This window comes from Ranitomeya variabilis, chromosome 5 (genome assembly GCF_051348905.1).
Source record: "Ranitomeya variabilis isolate aRanVar5 chromosome 5, aRanVar5.hap1, whole genome shotgun sequence".
Classification (NCBI taxonomy): Eukaryota; Metazoa; Chordata; class Amphibia; order Anura; family Dendrobatidae; genus Ranitomeya; species Ranitomeya variabilis.
This window is the reverse complement of record NC_135236.1, coordinates 247,843,269-247,862,725: the sequence shown is the minus strand read 5'-3', so window position 1 is coordinate 247,862,725 and position 19,457 is coordinate 247,843,269.

Genomic DNA, 19,457 nt, shown 5'->3' with positions numbered 1-19,457 from the left:
AAGCAGTGGATCTGGCCAATCATATTTCCCTGGCCAGTGATTATTTGGTGCACGCATCCCTGAATGCTGCCAATTGCGCCGCATTGGCAGCATCAAATGCCATCACCATCAGAAGGGCTCTGTGGCTCAGGGAATGGCGAGCGGACTCTGCATCCAAAAAGTCCCTAACTTCTTTGCCTTATCAGAGTGGTCACTTATTTGGAGAGAAGCTGGAAGAGCTGACCCAAACAGTCCAGAACTAAGGGATCTAGGTCCCATATATTCTCAGCCCAATGACTCGTCGCATCATCTGGTTGGCACCGGCAGGGTAGGTGGACGTTTACTCCTGTTTTGTCGGGCCAGGCTCTCCGTCATTCATGACGAATGGGTCAGGGATCTGGTGTCTTCCGGATACAGAATAGAATTTTCTTCTCGTACACCGGCAAGATTTTTCCCTTCTCGACCCCCCAAAACAGAGGTGCGGGCATGGTCCTTTTACTGAGCCATCGACTTGCTACGTCAAGATGAGGTCATTATTCCTGTCCCAGGGTTCTACTCAAACTTGTTGTCTTGAAGAAGCACGGAACGGTGTGGCCCATTCTGGACCTGAAACTTCTAAACAAGTTCTTCAAGGTTCGGGAGTTCAGGATGGAGTCTCACCGTTCGGTCAGCTCCTTTATGGAGAAGGGGGAGTACCTCGCGTCCATTGACATTCGGGATGCGTACCTCCATATTCTGATCTTTCCACCTCACCAGAAGTTCCTGCACTTTGTTGTTTGCGAAGAGCATTTCCAGTTCACAGCCTTGACCTTTGGACTCTCCACAGAAGTTGGATGCCTTGTTCGTTCTACTGGCAGGACACAGGAAGGGACTAGTCACTTCAAAGTCCACAATAGCCAGATGGATTCGCTCAACAATTCAGGAGTCCTACCTTGTCAGAGGCAAGTCTATCCCAGTAGGGATTAGGGCACATGCCACTTGGTCAGTGGGTGCATGTTGGGCCATTCGGCACCAGGGTCAGCAGAACAAGTTTGCAAGGCTGCAACTTGGTCCAGTCTGCATACATTCTCAAAGCACTACAATGTTCACACCCAGGCTTCCGCAGATGCAGGCTTGGGCAGATGAATCTTGCAGGCTGCGGTAGCGCATCTATAGACAGTTGGTGCATGGGGTTTGATCTGCTATGTCGGTTTCCCACCCAGGGACTTCTTTGGGATGTCCCATAGTCCTGTGTCCCCCAATGAGGTGAAGGAGTAAAAGGGATTTTTCTTTACTCACTGTAAAATCCTTGTCTCTGAGCCACTCATTGGGGGACACAGCACCCGCCCCGTTAGCCTGACGGTTGGATTTTTTCTTTGATTTGACGTGTTGTACCCTTATTTGATGTTTATGTTCTCCTACTGGTTTGCCACTGAACTGGCTCAGCTAGAGCCAGTTTGTGGGTGTATACTGCAGAGGAGGAGCTAATCTTTTTTGTATTCCCTTAGTGTCAGCCTCCTAGGGAGCAGCTTACACCCATGGTCCTGTGTCCCCCAATGAGTGGCTCAGACAAAAAGGATTTTAAGGTGAGTACACAAAAATCCCTGTTTTTCTGGAAACCACTGTACAGTATAATTTTTCATTGTACAGCATAAATATGCTGCAAAACAAATTCCATAAAAAACAGAAGTAATAAATAAATAAATAGAATGTAAGTCCGCAAGGACAGGGTCCTCTCCCCTCTGTACCAGTCTGTCACTGTAAACCTGTTTACTGTAAACGATATCTATAACCCTGTATGTAACCCCTTTCTTATGTACAGCACCATGGAATTAATGGTGCTATATAAATAAATAATAATAATAATAATAAATAGGAATGAAAAATTGATACATGTGACTGGAATTCTTGTAATCTATATTCCTTGTACTGTTTGTAATTCCTTTATTTAAAAGCAATTAAATTCCAGGTACTAGATCCGGGATGTAGCTTCTGGGAACAGCACATGATTTTTATAAGTTGGTTCAGGAGATGTTCCAAAACATCTCCTAAAAAGCAAATATTGTTGCACCCTGGCAGCCCAAAGGCAGTACACACACATGTAAGATGCGGGGAAACGATGCAAGTCAGACTGGAATGGTTGAACAGGTGAATAAAGCACTATTGTGTAGATATCTAGTACCAGGAAAGTTGAGTCCTGAAGTATTTGCAGAGTGACAGGATATTCATCATTTAACACAGTTGTACACCAGTACAAGGGATTTGAAATGGACTCATCATGATTGAACTGTAGACCTTAAAGCCTTAATTCAAGTTTTACAAAACACAGTTTATTAACTGATCAAGACTTACATGGTTGTTAAATTTTCTAAAATATTTCTCTGACTTTTCCACCATGAAGTATACTTTACTTGGTGGAGGTTATCCCTCCAAAGCACCACCATTTACACAGGTACTGGCAGCACCTTTTTTAGTAAATTCTTTTGCTGTGACATTGCTGTTGCAATGGTCCTTATGCACCTTTAAGCACTGGCACTTTAATAGATTCCTCTTTTTACTGGTCACATTTGCCTCTTATTTTCAATCAATGCAATTTAACATTTAATATTGATAAACCTGAATTTTGTACGAGTTTACACTCAACACAGATTTATATAAGCTTTGCAACAGGGTGCCGCCAACATACTTATGTTTTATATGTTTTTATATACACTGTATTTTGTATTGAGAATAATTTTCCCACTGGGTTGATATATTTATCCACAGTATAAGGCTATGCCTAATGGCTTTTTTCTGATTAAATGTGTGTAGTTGCCTGTTTTTCACTGAAACCTACTGGTTGCTTGGAGGTCACTCTGCTGAGGGTTTTCTCCCCCTTTCTTGTTATACTTTGTACATGTTTGTTCTCTAGTTTTATTTGAGCTACAATATTAAAAATATTCATTTTATTTTTTGGGTTGTGTACTTCCCTTTTTTTTTGTATATTTAGTTGGTGGAGAATGTATGGTTGCTCAAATAGGTGTTTGGGAGACAAACTGCTGCCAGACTCCTTTGGCAGTATCCCATGTCCTAACAAATCCCACATGCCAGTGGATACAAAGTTTAAATGTTATAATTGTGAAATGTCTAGGCCAGGCATATTATATATCTTCAGCTATATAACCATATCAGATGTGAGAGCCTATTCTTTTTTCTTTTTACTACATCTTTTTCAGTATGGAGACCTAAAACACTATGGGATTTTTGGATTGCAAATACCCCTACAAGGTGGGATTTAACTGTTTAAAGAATTAACATTCCCATGCTTTTTAACAGGCACCATACAGGTACAACATGGATGGATACTTCATTGATGTGTTAGCTTAGTCCACAAATGGACCAAACTCAGGCATTTCTCCTTTCTTCTTTTTTTTTGCAGACCATATTATTTAAGGTGCCATAGACTATAAGTACATGTTCCAGCTGCAAAAAAATCAAATAGGACACATACCCAGAACTTGGATGTATGAACAAAACTTAATGTACCTACAGTGGTGTTCAAAAGTCCTGCATAGGCATAGGATTAATTGATTTTTCAAGTTTTAAACGTTTTCTGTCGAATATCTTCGATGCTAATATGACATATTATATATGGTTTTGTTCAGAATACAATTTTGCATTCTCTCCCTGTAATATTTTTAGCTTTTGAAGCAGTTTTGCCTGAAATTATTGCAACAATATAGGAACTGAAAGCACAACTAAATATTGTACAGCTTCAGATCCAAAATTAGCCAATCACAGATGAGGTTCTTGTGACCAATCATAACCTGGATATGGCAGCCAATCACATTGCATTACACTGCATCACATCTGCTGCTTTGTTTGTTTTATCTGTTGGTCTATCTAGTGAATCATACTGTAGAGTTTTATGATGGGAGCCTTCAGATTTTTGTCAGCGGAGGATCGTGTGCGAGTTGTGGTGCTACATGACGAGGGTGAACTGGCCCCCAGATCGCAAGGAAGGTCGGCTGTAATCAGAGTACAGTCGTAAGAATTTTGCAGAAACAAAAGCAGCTTGGAATTACCCAGGACAGGCCCAGATCTGGTCGGCCCAGAAAGTCAACTAAAAGGGAGGATGGGGCTGTATGGCAGCCAATGGTGTTGGAAGGCTTCATATTGTGGAGGGTATGGTTAATGCAAAAAAATACATAGACATCCTTAATAAGAAAATGCTGCCTTCTGCTCAACACCTGTTTTCAGGGGATTATATCTTCCAGGATGATAATGCTCCTTGTCACAGAGCTAAGACAGTAACGGAATGGTAAAAAAAGAACAAGGTGGCTACTATTGACTGGCCAGCTCAGTCCCCGGACCTCAATCCAATTGAAAATTTGTGGCACAAGGTATCATTAGAGATATCTAGAAAACAGCCAAGGACCAAGAGTGAGTTGATTGAGGCTCTGATACAGGCCTGGAACCACATCATCACTCGTGAACATCTGCAGAAGCTTGTTCACTCAATGCCACAGAGATGCAAGCTGGTGCTCAAGAGCAAACGCTGGCCAATAAAGTATTAGAAGCTAAAGATGCACTCAAAAGGCCCTTTTCAGGACTCTGAATTAAATAAAAAATAATTAATCTTAAAAAGTAAAATTTAAGTCTGTGTGAACTTGCATTGGAAGTTAATGAACTTGGAAACCTGTTCATCATTCTACACACTGTACTGGTGTAGGTATGGTTATGCTGTAAAAAAATGTATCAAAAATGCGCATACCATAACAATTTATACACTTGGGACATTCAAAAATGAGTATGGCATACAATGAGGGATTACAAAAACATATATGTTCCACCAGTTTCACTGTAGAGATGCAGACGTATGAAACATATAGTTTTCTTCACGCCTATGCAGGACTTTTGAACACCATTGTAATATGCACTTTATACTCTTGACATTGCTATTTTGTTCCCTACATCTACAATACTATGTAAAGTTTTTGACAGGTGTGGTAAAAAATTCTGCAAAGTAAAAATATTTTCACTTAAATATTTAATAGTTAATTTTTATCAATTAACAAAATGCAAGATGAATGAACAAAAGATAAATCTAAATCAAATCAATATTGGGTGTGACCACGCTTTGCCTTCAAAAACGGCATCGATTTTTTTCTACATCCACTTGCACACAGTTTTTGAATGTACACTGCACGGAGGTTGTTCCAAACAGATTGGAGAACTAACCACATATCTTCTGTGGAAATAGGCTTATTCAAATCCTTTTGTTTCTTCATGTCATCCAAGATTAACTCAATAATGGTGAGATTTGGGCTGTGTGGGGGCTATATCATCACTTTCAGGTCTCCTTGTTCCTTGTGACTCTGAGTATAGTTTTTAATTACATAGGCTGTATGATTAAATGTTTTTCCTCCATAATAATACATTTGAAAGCTCATCAGATGCCTCTCTGATGGTATTACGTGATGGAAAAGTACAGCTCTGGCAAAAATTAAGAGACCACTGCAAAACATTCAGTTTGATTTTTCTCTTTATAGGTATATTTTTGAGTAAAATGTAAATTGTCCTTTTATTCTAAAAACTTCTGGCAACATGTCTCCGAAATTTCCAAGCAATAAATTTTGTATTTTTTTTCTGACAAAGAAAAATGTCATCATCCTCTTGATTACATTCCAGAGGTTTTCAATGGGGTTCAGGTCTGGAGATTGGGCTGCCCATGACAGGGTTTTGATGTGGTGGTCTCTTAATTTTTGCCAGAGCTGTATATGCCCATATTTCTTAGCGTTGATGACACTGTTAAAGGATTGTCCTATGAACAAAGTACATTTTAATCAATAATCTTGGAATAAAATAAATTCTACAATTGGATATGTTAAAAAAAATGTTCCTCTGCTGAGAAAATCTCATAAATGTGCCCCTACACATACCACATCTCTATGCAGGGGAGGTAGCAAAAACACAGACAAGATAGCCAGGGATTGCAACAGATTTTTTCTGTGACATAAAACATTTCCCTACCTGTTTTAAAAAAAATATTTTACCTCACAGAAAGAATCGGCCGTCATCACATGCTGTCCTGTCTGTGTACTCTTTTGCTTCTTCCCCTGCCCAGGGTCTGTGTATGGTCAGACACAATCATTACTCAGTACTTAGCAGGGGCACATTTATAAGATTATCTTAGAAGCATTCTTTTAACATATCTAATTGTGGAACTTATTTTTATCCCAATATCTGTTGATTAAAATGTACTTTGTTCGTGGGGAAAACTCCTTTAAACCTGACCAAATCCCCACTCCATTTGCTGAAATACAGCCTTAAACTTGCAAAAAACCTCCACCATGCTTCACTGTGTCCTGCAAACACTCATTATTGTACCCACACTCCTGCTCTTGGGTGAACAAACTGCATTCTGTTACATCCAAATTTTTCACATATTGAAATATTTGGTACGAAGCACCTGCTGCCATTTTCTGAACCCTAGTTCTTAGGTTTTGTACATACTTGAATTGCTTGTCCTTACTTTCATGTTGAAGGTATCTTCTTTTTTTTCTGCTGCAATTCTTCCATGAAAATTACTTCTTGATACTCATCCCCAAACAGGAGAAGGGTGTAGCTGGGTTCCATTGGTTGCTGTCAATTCTGAGCTGATTATAGGAAAAATCAGCCGCACTCAATTGGTTGAAAGTTCAGCAAACTGTGTAGTTTCTTTATTAACATATACAATAAACATCACCAGGTGCTTTTTTAGGAGGTAAATGGGTGGCGGACTATTCAATTCGGGTAACGTTTCGACCCCAGCGGGTCTTTATCAAAACCTCACTTGTGCCAAAGAGGTAGAGGAGAGGAGAAAGAGCCGAGTTCCCATAGGGCAGCTCTGGTGCAGTTGTGTGGAAGCGCGTCCGCCTGGTGGGTGATGTCTGAGCTGATTACACTGCTGGATATCTTTGATGTTCAAGTGAAATAAGCATTACATGTCTTTCATCTGCTGCACTAAGTTTTTTTTTACCGAACACTGCGTCTACAGTTTTCAACGCTGCCAATTTCTTGGTACTTCTTCAAAAGAGCTCGAACATCACATTTAGAAACCCCCAAACTACTTTGAAATTTTTGCCATTAAATTAAAATAGTGCCATCACAGCCCCCTTGCCCAAAATGCACCGTACAGAGCACGTTCACCCTGGTGATCTAGTGGCAGTTAAATTACACATTGCAGGAGACAGAATTAAGAAGTAGGCCCAATGTAATGTCATACCCAATTCCCCAATGTGGGGTCCTTTTTTTACAAATTAAAATAGTGCCATCACAGCCCCCTTGCCCAAAATGCACCGTACAGAGCACGTTCACCCTGGTGATCTAGTGGCAGTTAAATGACACATTGCAGGAGACAGAATTAAGAAGTAGGCCCAATGTAAAGTCATGCCCAATTCCCCAATATGGGGTCCTTTTTTTACAAATTAAAATAGTGCCATCACAGCCCCCTTGCCCAAATGCACCATACAGAGCACATTCACCCTTGTGATCTAGTGACAGTTAAAGGACACATTGCAGGAGACAGAATCAAGAAGTAGGCCCAATGTAATGTCATGCCTAATTCCCCAATGTGGGGTCCTTTTTTTACTAAATAAAATAGTGCCATCACAGCCCCCTTGCCCAAAATGCACCGTACAGAGCACGTTCACCCTGGTGATCTAGTGGCAGTTAAATTACACATTGCAGGAGACAGAATTAAGAAGTAGGCCCAATGTAATAGCGAATAGATAAATGGTTGCACTCAATTGTGCTAAAGCAAATGAATGTGTGATACAAGAATTGTAAATAGCATAATGGCTTGTGAAATATATGAAAAAACACATGAGATGCTTAGCACAACATTTGACCAAAAAATGTGAGCCCCTCCACCAACGTCAAGGTAATCTCATGGATCGGATGGGTCCCTGACCTGACTACCTAGTGTAAACACTTACCTCTGGCTAATGTCATGGTAAAGCCTGTATTTATAGGAAGGTCGGAACCAGATCCCTGACCTGACTGCCTAGTGTGACCACTTACCTCAGGCTAATGTCATGGTAAAGTCTGTATTTATAGGATGGTCGGAGTCAGATGTGTTTGGATGTAATTAAATCACAGCATGGTGAAGGGCGGGGTGTTTAAGTCAGAAAAAATAGTACATAGCAAGTAATGATAAACTGACTGAACAAAGAACTAGTCTGAACTGGTGCTAACCAAAAAAGACTTACAAAGCAAATATTACTATTTTTATTATTAATTATTATAGCGCCATTTATTCCATGGCGCTTTACATGTGAGGAGGGGTATACATAATAAAAACAAGTACAATAATCTTGAACAATACAAATCATAACTGGTACAGGAGGAGAGAGGACCCTGCCCACGAGGGCTCACAATCTACAAGGGGTGGGTGAGGATACAGTAGGTGAGGATAGAGCTGGTCGTGCAGTGGTTTGGTCGATCGGTGGTTACTGCAGGTTGTAGGCTTGTCGGAAGAGGTGGGTTTTCAGGTTCTTTTTGAAGGTTTCGATGGTAGGTGAGAGTCTGATATGTTGTGGTAGAGAGTTCCAGAGTAGGGGAGATGAGGGAGAGAAATCTTGTATGTGATTGTGGGAAGAGGAGATAAGAGGGGAGTAGAGAAGGAGATCTTGTGAGGATCGGAGGTTGCATGCAGGAAAGTACCGGGAGACGAGGTCGCAGATGTATGGAGGAGACAGGTTGTGGATGGCTTTGTATGTCATAGTTAGGCTTTTGTACTGGAGTCTCTGGGTAATGGGGAGCCAGTGAAGAGATTAACAGAGGGGAGAGGCCGGGGAATAGCGGGGGGACAGGTGATTAGTCGGGCAGCTGAGTTTAGAATAGATTGGAGGGGTGCGAGAGTGTTAGAGGGGAGGCCACAGAACAGGAGGTTACAGTAGTCGAGGTGGGAGATGATGAGGGCATGGACTACGGTTTTTGCAGACTCTTGGTTTAGGAATGTGCGGATCTGTGAAATATTTTTGAATTGAAGGCGGCAGGAAGTGGAAAGGGCTTGGATATGTGGTTTGAAGGAGAGATCAGTGTCAAGGATTACCCTGAGACAGCAAGCTTGTGGGACTAGGGAGAGTGGGCAGCCGTTTACTGTAATGGATAGGTTTGTTGTGGGGGTCGCATGAGATGGGGGAAAGATGATGAATTCTGTCTTGTCCATGTTAAGTTTTAGAAATCTAGCGGAGAAGAAGGTTGAAATAGCTGATAGATTCTGGTTAGTAGGGTGGTGATATCTGGTCCAGAGATGTAGATCTGTGTTTTGCCAACATAGAGATGATACTGAAAACCGTGAGATTCTAAGAGCTGTCCCAGGTCAAAAGTGTAAATGGAGAAGAGCAGGGGCCCTAGAACTGAACCTTGCGGGACTCCGGCAGATAGGGGGCGAGGTGAGGAGGTGGTGTGTGATTGGGAGACACTGAATGTCCGGTCAGTTAGGTATGACGAGATCCAGGATAGGGCCAAGTCTGTGATGCCAAGGGATGAGAGGGTCCGCAACAACAGGGAATAGTCCACTGTATCAAAGGCAGAGGACAGGTCCAGGAGGAGGAGAATAGAGTAGTGTTACTTGCTCTTGGCGTTTAATAGGTCATTGGTGACCTTAGTTAGGGCCGTTTCAGTGGAGTGGTGTGACCGGAAGCCTGATTGTAAGTGGTCGAAGAGGTTGCAGGAAGATAGATGGGAGGACAGTTCAAGATGGACGTGTTGTTCCAGTAGTTTTGAGTCATAGGGGAGAAGTGATATAGGGCGATAGCTAGATACAGAGGATGGGTCAAGAGAGGGCTTTTTGAGGATAGGTGTGATTGAGGCATGTTTAAAGCTTGAGTGGAAAGCACCAGTTGTTAGTGATAGGTTGAAGAGATGGGTTAGGGTTGGGATGAAGACTGTGGCGAGGTTTGGGATGAAGTGGGAAGGAATCGGGTCAAGTGCTCATGTGGTGAGATGCGATCTTGAGAGTAGAGTGGAGAGTCAATCTTCTGTAATGGTGAAGAAGTTGGTTTTGGAGGTGGAGGGCTGGGCAGTTGGGAGGAAGGGCTCTGGGGGTTGTCGACTAAAACTGTCTCTGATGTTCTCAATCTTCTGCTTGAAAAATGAGGCAAAGTCTTCAGCTGAGATGAGTGGGGAGGGAGGGGGTGCTGGGGCATGGAGCAGAGAATTGAAGGTGTTGAATATCTGTTTAGGGTTGTGAGACAGGTAAGATATGAGAGATTAGAAGTAGGTTTGTTTTGCTGTGGCAAGTGTGGTCTTGAAAGTAGTGAGGGACTGTTTAAATGTAATGAAGTGCTCGTTGGAGTGGGATCTTTTCCATCTCCGCTCAGCAGCCCTGGAAGCTCGCCTCAGTTCTTTGGTCAGGCTGGTGTGCCAGGGCTGTCTGTTGATTTTGCAAGCTTTGGTATGTGTGAGAGGGGCAAGAGATTCCAAAGCTACAGCTATTGTGGTGTTATATAGAGTGGCAGCATCATCCGCATTGTGTAGGGAACATATGTCTGTGAGAGGGAGTTGGGATTCAGAGAGTGAGTGTAGATCAAGAATGTGTTTATGATTTCTGCGAGGGTGTGCAAGTTTGTGGGGTGGGGATTGTAGACAAGGAGTGGAGAGGGAAGAGAATGTGAATAGATTGTGGTCAGAAAGAGGAAGAGGTGAGTTAGAGAGGTTAGATAGGGAGCAGAGGCGGGTGAAGATGAGGTCCAGTGTGTGACCATTTTGGTGAGTGGCTGCAGAAGACCATTGAGCGAGGCCGAAGGAGGAAGTGAGAGATAGAAGTTTAGTGGCAGCTGAGAGGGAAGTGTCAATGGGTATGTTGAAGTCACCCATGATGACAGTGGGGATGCCCGTAGAAAGGAAATGAAGTAGTCAGGTGGTGAAGTGGTCAAAGAAGGTGGTGGCTGGCCCTGGGGGGCGGTAAATGACAGCCAGTCAGAGGTTGGAGGGGGAGTAGATGCGCACAGAGTGCACCTCAAAGAAAGGGAGGGTAACAGAGGGTGGCAGTGGGATGTGGGTGAAGGAGTAGTTATCTGACTGGAGAAAACCAACTCCTCCGCCATGCTTGCAAATAGATAAATGGTTGCACTCAATTGTACTAAAGCAAATGAATGTGTGATACATGAATTGTGAATAGCATAATGGTTTGTGAAATACATGAGAAAACAAGCATGAGATGCTTAGCACAAAATTTGGCCAAAAGATGTGAGCCCATCCACCAACATCAACGTAATCTCGTGGATCGGATGGGTCCCTGACCTGACTACCTAGTGTGAACACTTAACTCAGGCTAATGTCTTGGTAAAGCCTGTATTTATAGGAAGGTCGGAATCAAATGTGTTTGGATGTAATTAAAATGACAGCATGGTGAAGGACGGGGTGTTCAAGTCAGAAAAAATAGTACATAGCAAGTAATGATAAACTGACTGAACAAAGAACTAGTCTGAACTGGTGCTAACCAAAAAAGACTTACATAGCAAATAGATAAATGGTTGCACTCAATTGTGCTAAAGCAAATGAATGTGTGAGGCTATGTGCACACGCTGCGGATTACTCTGCAGATTTTTCCAGACTGATTTTGGTAAATCCGCAGGAAATCCGTACTGCGGATTTACTGCGGAATTACTGTGGATTTACCGCTTTTTTTTGCAGATTTCACCTGCGGTTTTATACCTGCGGATTCCTATTATGGAGCAGGTGTAAACTGCTGCGGAATCTGCACAAAGAATTGACATGAATAAACAAAGCTACATTTCCACACGTTTTCCGCAGCAATATCCGCAGCGTGTGCACATACCCTGATACATAAATTGTGATTCACATATTTAATTCTGACCTTCCTATTAATACAGGCTTTACTATGACATTAGCTCCGGGTAGCTTTTCAGAAAATGTTGATCCAGGAGGTTACGCACATAGGCCAAGCAAGGTACGTGTGTGAGCTCACCTTGCCTCAGAGCTGCCACCAGGTGACGGCCATTGTCACACACGACCATGCCTGGCTGTAGGTTCAGCAATGTCATCCAAACATCTGACTGCTCTTTCAGCGCTGTCCATGACTCTTCTGCATTGTGCGGTTTGTCACCTATGCAGATTAGCTTCAGCACATCCTGTTGCCGCTTGGCTGAGTCAGTGCTGCAGTGCTTCCATGTTCTGACTGATGTGTTGATTTCAGAGATGGAGGATGAAGAGGAGGAGAAGGAGGAGGTGCAGGAGATGTAGACTGTGGGGGCAACCCTGAATGACGTAGGGCCAGCAATCCTCGGCATGGGGAGGATGTGTTCCATCCCAAGGTCCAACTGTGTCCCGGCTTCCACTATGTTAACCCAGTGTGCCGTCAGTGAGATGTACCGTCCCTGCCCACAGGCACTTGTCCATGTGTCCGTGGTTAGGTGGAGTTTCCCTGTAACAGCATTGTTGAGGGAACGGGTAATGTTATGGGACACATGATGGTTTAATGCTGGTATGACACACCTGGAAAAATTGTGGTGACTGGGGACCGAGTACCTTGGGATGGCCACCGCCATCAGGTTGCGCAAAGCTTCCGTCTCAACAAGCATAAAAGGCAGCATTTCTAGCGCAAGCAGAAGAGAAATATTACAATTTAGGACTGTGGCCTGCGTTGGCTGAGTATTTCCGCTTGCATTCCAAAGACTGGGTTATAGACAACTGAATGCTGTGCTGGGACAAGGATGTGGACGGGCTTGATTATGGTGCTGCTTGACTGTGGGCAACAACAGGTGCAGGGCTAGAGGCATCTTCACATGCACGGTGTACTGGGAATTGGCTTCTACGCAAAACAGTAGAAGAAGCAGTGGTGTGACCTGCAGGCAGTGGTCCTGGAGCCTGGGGTTCAGCCCACAATGTTGGGAGCTTTGCTGCCATGTGCCTGATCAATGCTGGTGGTGGTCAGGCTGGTTGTTTTGGTACCCCTGCTGATGCAGGCATGGCAGGTGCTGCAAATGGTCTGTTTGGGGTTATCGGCAGAGTCTTTAAAAAATAACCAGATTCAGGAAGATCTAACAGTTGGAATGGCAACTTCCCTCATGTTGGTGTTACAGGGAACGGATGCACGCCTTCTGTCTGTGGCCACCACACTGCTTCTTCCTGCCTGTTGGGGTGATATGAATCCTTCCCCATGTGTCCTGCTGCCCTCGCTCTGCATGTCATCCTGCCAGGTTGGGTCAGTCATAGTCATCCACCACCTCGTTTTCCACATCCGCACCTTGCTCCTTCTCCTGACTTTCTGGCAATTGTATCTCATAATCGTCCACCTCTTCTGACACTTTCCCTCCATCGCCTTCGCGTGACCGGGGCTGGTCAAAGCTTCATGTGATCTCATCTGTCCCCACTTCAAGTTGACTGGCCGATAGTTCTGAATCTTGAAATGGAAAACTGAACAGCTTTTCAGAGTATCCAAATGTGGGATTAGTTGTCTTAGGGCACTCGGCATGGTGGGAGGAAGGAGGATCAGGGTGAAGAATATCCGGTCCACACTCACGCCTACTCAGACTTGACTGTGTGGAAGACATGGTGGTGGTGGTGGTGATGGCTAAGTGACTGGAAGCATTATCTGCTATCCAACCAACAACAGTTTCACACTGTTCTGGCTTCAATAGTGGTGTGCTGCAGTCCCCTAGCAACTGGAACAGGAAGGTCGAGGGAGAAGATGTGGGTCTTTGTTGTTGCCCACTTTCACCCTGGCCACGGCCTCGTCCTCTGCATGCACCATCATCATCACGTCCACTTCCTCATCCCTTGTCCCTTGCCTTGCCCATTTTAAATGGACTACTGAACTATTTCAAATGCTCAACACAAATGTATTAGTAGCAAAATAATATCTGATCAGTATGCCTGCAAATCTACAATTTTTCAAACTCAAACACCAGGTAAGCCTCAGCCTCACATAACAGACTGTATTCAATTTTTGGGGGCTTCGTTGTGAAGTTAATTTATGCAAAATAGTGCTGTATATATATGAGGGCTGACACGGAAATACCACACTGGCAAATATGTGGCCTTTTTATATTTTTTTACTGTATGCTAAATAGTGCTGTATATAATTAGAGTAACAGACAGCAAAAAAAGTCGTACTCTGGCCTACAATGACCAAACTTGGAGCACGCAGATATATGAGGGCTGTCACGGAAATACCACACTGGCAAATATGTGGCCTGTTTTTTTGGAAATGCCAAATAGTGCTGTATATAATTAGAGTAACAGACAGCAAAAACAGTGGCAAAACAGCCTAAAATGCAAAAACTTGGAGCATGCAGATATATGAGGCCTTTTTTGGTGAATTTAAAACACACAAAAAAATTGGCACAAGGCTAGCACTCACAACTATGCTACGTATGCCTGACAAACTATGATTTTTAAACAGGCCTCAGTCTGACAGAACACTATATTTTTTAATGGGGGGGTGAATTTTTGGGGAAAAAAATGCAACTAGGTATATAGTAAAGAAGCTGCAGCAGCAGCACACAGTTATGGAGCTTTGGGAGGGATGCAGTGGGAGCAATGGACGCACATACAGTGCCTGCAGGCCTTGCACTGATGTGGATATGCTGTGCTCTGCCTACCTAGCGCTGCAATTTCGAGACCCACGAATTAACCCTAAAAAGGACTGTTGGTTTCTCAGGAGTTGTGGATTTAAGAGTTGCAGACCTACACTAACTCTAAAATCCACGATTCTGACCCTATCTCGGCAGCAGCTCTCCCTACTCTCGCTGAATCCGGAGCAGAATGCGGCAAGCAGGGCGGCGTCAGGTCTCATATTCGGGATGATGTTGAGCGGCCAAGCCAATCACTGCACGACCACAACAAAGATGGCTGCGGTGTTTCGTGGCCTGGCAGACAATCCCTGCATCGTGATTGGGTCTCTAAAGTCAGCCAAAAATGCTGGGTGGAGACACCAGTTACCGCCGAATAATCCCGGAAATGCTCAGTGCTCTCTGAGTACACCGAGCATAGTGATACTCGGGTGAGTAACGAGTAGTGAGTAGTGAGTGGTTTGCTCATCACTATTTGTCTTTCATATTTGCAGTGCACCAATGGGTCATCAACACATTAACAAGCATTCAATCATTGTGCCTTTATTTCCCAAAGATAGTACAACAATACTAGGACTGCAATACTAGAACAGATACAATGGCTAATCAGCAGCTAGTCAACAAATGGCAGCCAATGAACTTTTATTCATTGACAATAAGAGTCAACATTCATTCTTAGGGTACCGTCACACATTGAAATTTCCATCGCTACGACATTACGATTCGTGACGTTCTAGCGATATCGTTACGATATCGCTGTGTCTGACACGCTACTGCGATCAGACACCCTGCTGAGAATCGTACGTCGTAGCAGATCGTTTGGAACTTTCTTTCATCGCTTGATCACCCGCTGACATCGCTGGATCGTTGTGTGTGACAGCGATCCAGCGATGTCTTCGCTTGTAACCAGGGTAAACATCGGGTAACTAAGCGCAGGGCCGCGCTTAGTAACCCGATGTTTACCCTGGTTACAAGCGTAAACGTAAAAAAACAAACCGTACATACTCACCCGTCGGTGTCCTTCAGGTCCCTTGCCGTCTGCTTCCTGCTCTGACTAGTGCCGGCCGGAAAGTGAGAGCAGATCACAGCGGTGCTGCGATCTGCTCTCACTGTACGGCTGCACTCAGAGCAGGAAGCAGACGGCAAGGGACCTGAAGGACACCGACGGGTGAGTATGTACGGTTTGTTTTTTTACGTTTACGCTTGTAACCAGGGTAAACATCGGGTTACTAAGCGCGGCCCTGCGCTTAGTTACCCGATGTTTACCCTGGTTACCCGGGGACTTCGGCATCGCTCCAGCGCCGTGATTGCAACGTGAGACCGCAGTCTACGACGCTGGAGCGATGATTATACGACGCTGCGACGTCACGAATCGTGCCGTCGCAGCGATGAAAATTTCAATGTGTGACGGTACCCTAAGGCTACGTTCACATTTGCGTTGTGCGCCGCAGCGTCGGGCGCTGCATCGTCGCCGCATGCGTCATGCGCCCCTATATTTAACATGGGGGCGCATGGACATGCGTTGTGTTGCGTTTTGTGACGCATGTGTCTTTTTGGGCGCACGCGTCAGGGCGCAGAGGACGCAGCAAGTTGCATTTTTTTTGCATCCAAAATCATGCAAAAAAAGGAGGCATGCGTCACAAAACAATGCGTTTTGCATGCGTTTTGCATGCGTTGTGCATTGCGTCGCCGACGCAACACACAACGCAAATGTAAACGTAGCCTTACATGAACTCTAGCTCATGTCCCTGTGCCTACTGACATAATAAGGATTAAATGCTGTGTCGCCACACTATCAAAGACAATGACAGAAAAGTTCAGTTCAAACATGGCTTCTCCTGTTATTGGTGTATAAAATAACTATAGAACACAAATTATGGCTAAGTTCTTATTAGCGTATTTGTGCGCAGCGTATCATCTGCCTGTGCAAACTCATGCCAAAATGCATTTAAACGCATGCTTACACTGCTTTTTTTATCTGCATCAGCTTACGCATGGGGCAAAATAAAACGCTGCATGTGTTTAAATGCATTTTGGCAGGCGTTTGCGTTATTTATGAGCACGCGTTCGATATTTCCCGGGGAAAATGGTTATGCGGACAATGCTTTTCCTGTAGAATTTCCTTGACACAAGACACACACAATGGGTGTGTCTCATGGGATTTCTATATATAGACACACTGCACAGATGAAATCCTCGTCTTTTGATGCTGTATCCAGCTGCAAGATGGATCTTAGCATGGAAAGCTTCAATTTTAATCTTGACTTGTCATTGAAATTGGCTTTTGCTGTGGCTTGTGAAGAGGAAAGAAGAGAAATATGGAGAAGACGTCGTCGTCACTATTGGCAACACCCCCATCGTTGAATTACAAGAGAGCCGTGGAGCCTACCACTCGTTGTACACCGAGCTTCTTGAAAACCCGGAGAAGTTTTTTGACTACACGAGGATGTCGGAACAGAGCTTCAATGACTTGCTGATACGTGTCCGAGAATCCATCGCCAGGCACGACACACAACTACGTCAAGCAATTCCTGCTGAGGAACGTCTGTTGATGACCCTGAGGTATGTAATTTTGACAAAGAAACACATGTCATTAGTATTATTGTTATAAAAGCCATGTACTGACCTTTTTTTTCCATTTTCTGTTCTGCAGATTCCTGGCTGCCGGAGAGATCTTAAAATCTCTACATTTTAAATTCCGGATTGGAGTGTCCACCCTTTCTGGAATAGTGGCAGACACCTGCCATGCTTTATGTGACGTTCTGCATGAAGAACTCCTACTACAACCCACAACTGAACTCTGGCTGGAAAATGCTGCAAAATTCCAGGACATTTGTAATTTTCCAAACTGTTTGGGAGCTGTGGACGGCAAACATATTCGGATTATGAAACCTGCTGGAAGTGGATCCGAGTATTTAATTTACAAAAAATATTTTTTGATTGTTCTCATGGCGATTGCAGATGCTGACTGTTGATTTGTTGCCATTGACGTTGGCTCATTTGGACGAGGAAATGACTCTGAGACTTTCAAAGACTCTGACATGGGCCAACGTTTGTGTGGGAATAATTTCAATTTTCCAACACCACGACCTCCTCCGAAAACTGAAGGTCCACCAATGCTGCTTGTTGTGGTTGGGGATGAGGCGTTTCAAATGTGTGCCAACCTCATAAAACCATACTCGAGTCAGGACTTGAATGACACGAAAAGGATTTACAGCTACCGACTGACAGTGGCACGAAGAACTGTGGAGTGTGCCTTTAGTTTGCTGCATCTAAATGGCGCATTTTGTGAACAGCCATCAATCTAAAAACTGAGACAATTGATGAGGTTGTCAAAGCGTGTGTTTTTCTGCACAATTACATCCTGACACCACTTAGAACTTGAGGAACCTGTTGTTAGCACATTGTGGGATTACCAAGATCACCCTCTGAGGACTACAATTGAAGTTCTCCAAATGAGGAATACCTTTGCTGCTTACTTTGTTTATGATATTGGATGTGTGGCATCGCAAGACGAAATTGTTTAATCCGCTTGTAAATGAACCTGTATTGTTTGCTGATTTTAATAATAATAATAATAATAATAATAATAATAATAATAACCCCTCAACTGTAACACCCCTTATACAATACCCACATGTGTGCGTTTTCAAATAAAAGAGACAAACAGTGATTGTGAAAACAAAAGATTTTTTATTAACAAAAAAAAACAATTTTTATTTTAACAAACATTAATTTGAAAACAATAAATAAAAATGGGCTTTAGCTTCGGGGTCTGTTAGATGGGGTGACATTGTGGACCAGGGGGGTGTCGGGCTGGGATGATTGGGTAGGAGTGGGTGAGGGAGTGGTTACAGGGGAAGTGGCAACAAAATGGAGGATTGGGTCATTGGGGGAAGAAGACACATTAGGAGTGGAAAATAAATTGGAAGGGATAGACACATTGGAAGGGATAGACACAAGGGAAGGTGTAGACAGATTGGATAACAGAGACACATTGGGAGGGGAGGGTGGAGGTGGTGGGTAATTTTTTTTGGCAAGTTTTCTTCTCCCTGTCTTTTGTTTTTGGTGTGTACTGGGTGCCTTTTTTTGCTGTTCCCTCTGCATTTTTTTCTTTCTTGTTCAGAGGGTGCTGCACTCAGCAGTGTGGTGGAAGCAGCACGCTGCAGTGATGCTGCCCTTGGCAGTGTGGTGGGAGATGCATGCTGCAGGGTTGCTGCACTCGGCTGTGTGGTGGGAGCTGCATGCTGCAGGGGTGCTGCACTCGGCTGCTTGGTGTAGCTGGGAACTGTAGGAACTGCTGTCCTAATGTCCAGCGATGGTGGTGGAGGAAAGTTAATTTGCGCTGAAGTCAGTTGTTGGTATCCAAGTCCTTGTGGTGCTGGCATAATTTGCCACTGGTGCTGTGCTGGCCCTTGCTGCTGTGTAGGAAATGAAATGTGTGGCGGCTGGTGATATCTTGACACCATTTGGGACTGCTGCATGGCCTTAGTGTAAGCAGCCTGACAGGCCTTCATTACATAGAGCTGGAGATCAGGCGGCAGGTTTTCAGACACGCCCTGCTCTATTGCAGAAAAAAACTGCCAAAACCTACGCTACTTTGCTACTTTGTTAGGGATAGCCAGCATTCCTGCATTCGTTGTACCTCATCCACTTATCCCTGCATTGAATATGAATCCTAGATGGAGCCTACTATGGATATTAGAGGAACTGGGGAAATGTAGCAATTCCCAACCCATTATCCTGTCACTATCTCACAAGTTACTGATATAGGGTATGTAGGCTAAAAGGTTTACTGGTTTTATTTCACTCACTTGGGTGGACAAACTCGATTAAAATATAACTTGTATTATAAATTCTATAAAATTGTTTCCACCATATTTGGCAGTCTTATCCACTAACTGACAAATGAAAGGAATATTATGATGAAATTTG